Here is a 6,239-nt window from a genome sequence, read left to right as displayed (position 1 = left end):
GAGCCATCAGTCCAAACAGACTATTTGGTTGCATGTAAATGTGGTTAGTGAGACATTTTCTGTGCCTTTGGTTTCAGAAGTAACCCTATTTTCCTACAGTTCTGAGTCATGAAGCGAACCAACCAGAGATGAATCACTGAACACAAGAGAACAGAGTTAGAAAAGAGGACAAAATTAGAAGCAAAAAGGTGTTTGAAAAATCATAAGTTCTTGTATGAAACATTGTGATTGACATTACTTAAAGAAAATATGCTATACTTTTTGACTTAAGGTCCATTCACTCTAAAAAATGCTGGGTTGTTTTAACCCAATTTTGGGTCAAATTTGGACAAACCCAAACGTTGGATCAAAAATGCAATTTAAAAATGTAACCCAATGGCTTGGGTTAAAACAACCCAGCATTTTTCGACAGTGTAGAACTATATATTATCGTATACAGCGTTGGACGATAACGTAACGATGCACTTTTGTTTCGTCTGCTGCTTTAAATGCTCGAGCTCTTTAAAGTCTGGTGGATTCTGATTGGCTGCCAAGGTTTTTATCATTCATCAGCAGGACAATATCATTAATGTGTCTTATAGTTGTGTGGACTTCCCTATTTTGTAGAAAATTAGGTTTTAGTTATTGTTCGTATAGTGTGAATGGGCCTTTACAGCCATTGGTTAAAAGTGCGTTTTTTAATTTGCTGTGAATGAATTTGATGGGCATTCGGCTATTAAACAGTTTTATAAAAATAGAAATACATTGACTCTTTGACGTCAGAAGAAAATATCACATAATTTCATTAATATGTTATTTAGTTGATTTGTCCGAGTAGAAAACGAATAGGATTTTACGTCTGGAACCGGATTGTTTTGCTCTCTGAACTTCTGCCCTGAAGTTTCTGAATCCAGGTTTTTTGTTTTTAGGGAGTGTTTGTTCCCGTCTGCTTTGCCGGCGTGTTTGCCAGCTGGGGCTTGTGTTTTTGTGCGAGTGTGTGTTTGTCGCAGTGCCAGTGTTCTTGAGCTGTGTTGCCCAGCTGCACGGCCCATCGCTGGCATTAGGGGAGAGAAACAATCAGATAAATAGCATAGGAAGCGAGTGGCGGCTCATATGCTCCGCCCCTTCCTGCCGGTTCGGCACCGTCCCCTACCGCAAGGGTCAGGATATTTCCTCCCTTTGTGTGCTCCCAAAATGTCCATCACCGACACACTGAGGTCTGCTCTCTCTAAAATGTCACCCTTTATTTTGCCCGGGTGCTGTGCTGTTGCTACGCATGAGGTCATCGCATGATTCCAAAAGCACTGTGATGTCATAGTTCCGTTGACATCCAACAAATCCAACCTGGAGAACCTTGTGACAACTAGACTAAACAAAGTGTCAGATATACAGTCAAACCCAAAATTATTCAGATATCATTTTTGATATAGTTTTGGGTGCAGGACACTATAGTTCATTTATGTAAGTGAGGATAACAAAATTAAGTAAAATGTGACATATTATAGCCAGATATTTTTCATACAGAGGACTACCAGTAAAATGTATAACAATTTGGGACCAAATATTATTCAGACACTTTGACCTGATCATGTTTTTTATTTAATTGCCAATGTGACCTTTTTACAGCACAGACTGAACACAATGAACTCAATTCAATTCAACTTTATTTCGCCATGTATACAGATACTAGGAATTTGGATTGGTCTTCTCCATGCAGGCAACACACAGTAAAACAGAAAGACAAAGAAAAAAACAAAGACAAAAACACAAAACAGGACAGACAGCGACATTATGAGCAATAGATTAATATGAGTGTAGAATCTAAATAGTGTTGTGTTAAATAAAAAAATAAAGTGCAATGAATTCCAGATTTAAGAGTCATTCAGGAGGGCTATTGCTTTGGGGAAAAAACTGTTGCGGTGGCGTGATGTTTTGGCCAGAAAGGCCCTGTACCGTTTTCCAGAGGGGAGAAGATTAAACAGACTGTTGGCAGGATGAGAGGGGTCGGCCGCAATCTTCACAGCTCTGGTAATGGACCTGGAGCTGTACAGGACCATGATGGGGGGCAGGGGGCAGCCGATGATCCGCTCTGCTGCCCGGACAACTCTTTGTAGCCTGGCCTTTGCACGGGCTGACGCAGAGGCAAACCAGACTGTGAGGGAGGATGTTAGCACACTCTCAATGACCGCTCTGTAGAATTGTACCATGATGGGGGGACTGAGCAGTAGTCCTTTCAGGCGGCGGAGGAAGAATAGGCGCTGCTGGCCTTTCTTCACTATTTGGGAGATGTTTTTGTCCCATTTGAGTGTGTTGGTGATGGTTGTGCCCAGGAACTTAAAGTGCTCTACCCCAGTCACGGATGAATTGTTAATGACCAGAGGAGGATGAATCGGGGGCTTTTTGCGGAAGTCCACTATCATCTCCACCGTTTTATTGACATTAAGCTCCAAGTTACTGACTGCACACCAGGACTCTAGGAGACTGACCTCTCTGCGGTAGGCTGACTCGTCGTTGTTGGAGATGAGGCCTATTATGGTGGTGTCGTCCGCATATTTGATGGTTTTGACAGAAGGATCTCCAGAGGTGCAGTCATTGGTGTACAATGAGAAGAGCAGGGGGGACAGCACACAACCCTGGGGGGCACCGATGTTGACTGTGCGGGGCTGTGAGAGATGTGGGCCCAGCCTGACATACTGAGTCCTGTTGGTGAGAAAGTCTGTAATCCATGAGCAGAGGAGGGGGTGAATGTTCAGATGGGACAGTTTGCTGTGGAGGAGGTCGGGGATTATGGTGTTAAAGGCAGAGCTGTAATCCACAAACAGGAGTCTTGCATATGTGTTCCGATTGTCCAGGTGTTGTAAAATAAAATGAAGTGCAATGTTGATTGCATCATCAACTGAGCGGTTGGGTCTATATGCAAATTGAAGGGGGTCCACGAGGTTGTCGGTGGATACTTTGAGATAAGAGAGGACCAAGCGTTCAAATACTTTCATGATTACAGAGGTGAGGGCGATCGGTCTGTAGTCATTCAAGCAGGAGATCTTGGGCTTTTTCGGCACCGGAATAATGATAGCAGATTTGAAGCAGGCAGGTACTCGACATAGTTCTAATGACTGATTAAAAATGTCCGTAAACACTGGGGTCAGCTCGCTGGCACAGTGCTTGAGAGAAGCAGGTGACACCATGTCTGGTCCACACGCTTTCCTGATGTTCTGACCTTTGAGGAGCCTCCGAACCTCATTCTCCGTGATGACCAATGGAGCAGATGAGGTGGAGGCAGGGGTGGCATGGGGGATGGACTGTGGGGGCCCACGCGGTGCTTCGAACCTAGTGCAAAACACATTGAACTTGTCTGGTAGATTTGGGTCGGTGGAGGCTGGTGGGGAGGGCTTTTTATAGCCCGTGGCAGATTGAAGGCCCTTCCAGACAGCTCTGATGTTCTTATCCCCGACCTGTTGTTCAATCCTGGCCTTATACAGCCTCTTAGCATGCTGGATGGCTTTGCTGAGTGCGTATTTGGCCCTGGTGTAGGCAGCCTTGTCTCTGCTCCTGTGGGCCACCTCCTTCTCTCTCCTCCGTAGCCTTACTTCCTTATTGAACCATGGCTTACTATTCCCATAAATGACAATATTTTGTCTGGGAATGCAAAGTTCCTCACAGAAGTAAATGTAGGACGAGCATGTGTCTACATACTCATCAAAGTTATTGCATACCAATTTAATAGTTTCCCAGTCTGTAATGTCAAAACAGGCTTGTAGTGTTTCAATTGCAGCGGGTGTCCATTTCTGTACAACCCTTTTGAACGTTTTTTGTCTTTTGAGTAGAGACTGGTATGTGGGGATGAGTTTAATCACAGCATGATCGCCATTGCCAAGTGGTGCGCGCGCACAAGCACGATATGCCTCTTTGATGGAAGAATAGCAATGATCAAGAGTCCGTTCACCCCTGGTGGCACAGCGCACCAACTGATGGTATTTCGGAAGTTCAGATCTCAGATCAGTGTGGTTGAAATCACCCATGACAAATACAGTGGAGTTAGGGAACTTATTCTCAATTTCCGTGATATGATCAGCTAAAAGCTGCTGCGCTGTGTCAGCGTGCGCCTGTGGCTGAACGTAGACACACGCAAGGATAATGGATGATATTTCCCTAGGCGAGTAGAAAGGTTTGCAGTGTATGGCCAGCAGTTCCAGATCGGGGGAACATAATTCAGCAATAACTGTTAAATCGCTGCACCACTCGTTACTCACATAAAAGCAGACACCTCCGCCTTTTGTTTTCCCGGTGGCTGTCGCATCACGGTCCGCTCTAAAGAGCTGATAGCCGGGCAGGTTCACCGCCGTATCAGGAATATTGGAGTGAAGCCAAGTTTCCGTAAAACAGAACGCAGCAATATGGGAATAGTCCTTGTCCGTCTCCAACCTAAGTTGGAGCTCATCCAGCTTGTTGCTGAGTGATCTCACGTTAGCCAGTACTAGTCCAGGTAAAGGTGCACGGAACCCTTTCTTCTCCAAGCGGCGTTGACAGCCAGCTCGATTACCCCTCGCTCTGCTGCGGGGAAGTAGCCTCCATGGGCGAGCTCTCGAGTGTTTGTATGGGCTACAATCCGTGGAGTTTCTGAGGATATCTGAATGAAGGTCCTGCAAAGCAGGGTGGTAACTAAGGGATGATGATGCGCTGATGTTTAGTAGTTCATCTCGGGTGTAGGTGATTTTCATAATGGCATCGCACGATAAACAAACACGGACATAAACACGGACAAACTGCACGAGATCTCCACGGCCGCCACACAAGCGCCGCCGCCAGCGGTATTGCATTGCTTGCTTTGCTTGCATTGCTTGGTAATTGGTCTTATCTAATTGTGAACTTACATTTAAAAGATGACTCAACATAATTCATGTGTGAGACGGTCTAACAGAAGGATGGACAAAACCAGTGAAATATCAACTGATCTGATAACTTGAGTTCTTGTCATATTTTATAACCATTTTCTATAAACTATAGAGAATAAACTGTGATAATGCGAGAAATGTTGAAGGTGTCTGAATACATTTTGGTTTGACTGTATGCAACTTATTCAAATGAAATTCATATACTGACTCATGGGACCTGGCAGAAACCACAGAGAATAAACACAGCGCTCAGCTTCTGCTAGAGGAACATTTTCATGCAGCTTTGTTTGTCAGACAAGCAGAGCATCGCGAGACAGAGAGGCAGACAGACGAAAGCCCACCCTGCGTCTCGCCAGAGAAAGCCAGACAAAGACTCGCATGAGAGTCTGAAGCGTACGAGCAAACGCCACCAAAGCACATTCAGATATTAGGACAAATGTGTGTTTTGCTCCCCCAATAGACATGCATGCAAGTGAGTGAAGTGAGAACAGGTGTCTTTAAGCTGTTAGCTAAATCCAAACAGAGATGTCCTTCTAAATGTCGCCCCAACATATCTTGATTTGCCATTTTGTGGTTTAATATTTGATCTGGATAGATTAGTGCTTCTAGACTAGTGGGTTGCAACTCAAAAATGTGTCGCAGGTTTGTCCACGGTGAGCATGAGATAAGTGTAAATAACAAAACATGGCTAACAATACATCCATGCAGAGTTATGATGGCAAAGTAAATAGGTGTGGCAAATTTTCAAAGGGAGTTTAAAATGCTGCCCAGATCCCATCAACGGTCAGATTTCCTGTTCAGCTGGATTCATTTTAATAAGTTTGCATTGGGTCACAATCTGATGCAGCAAAACAGCAGCTCACTATAAAAAAAATAAATCAAAATGTGATCAATAAGTTATGATAACATTTGTTTTTACATTGCTTTAACTTTACATTGCTTTAACGCTATTTTACAAATTTGATATAAGTTACAAGACTCAACAAGTCAGTTTAATGTAATTTAAGTTGAAATGACTTACATTTTTAGGCAGCAACTTTTTTTAGACAACAATTATTTTAGTATCATTAATATAGTATTATAGTTTTTATTAATATGTTGATACATATAAAGTTTTAGTAAATTTGTGTTATGTCATGTTTTATTTCAGTATTAATTAGGCCTTGTTATTTTAATACTTCAACTTTTAAGTTTTAAAAACTAAACAAAAATGATAGTCAAAATGTTGCCTTTAAAACTACATTTAACAAAAATAAGTTAGCGGTTTCATTATATTTAGCTAAATGAAAATGTATTTATTGCTTTTAAGTTTTAGTTTAAGTTTACTGATATTAACCCACCCCTGTCTCTCTCTCTCTCTCTCTCTCT

The sequence above is a fragment of the Phoxinus phoxinus genome (genome assembly GCF_949152265.1).
Source record: "Phoxinus phoxinus genome assembly, chromosome: 1".
In the NCBI taxonomy this organism is placed as follows: domain Eukaryota; kingdom Metazoa; phylum Chordata; class Actinopteri; order Cypriniformes; family Leuciscidae; genus Phoxinus; species Phoxinus phoxinus.
Note: the sequence above shows the minus strand (reverse complement) of the source record.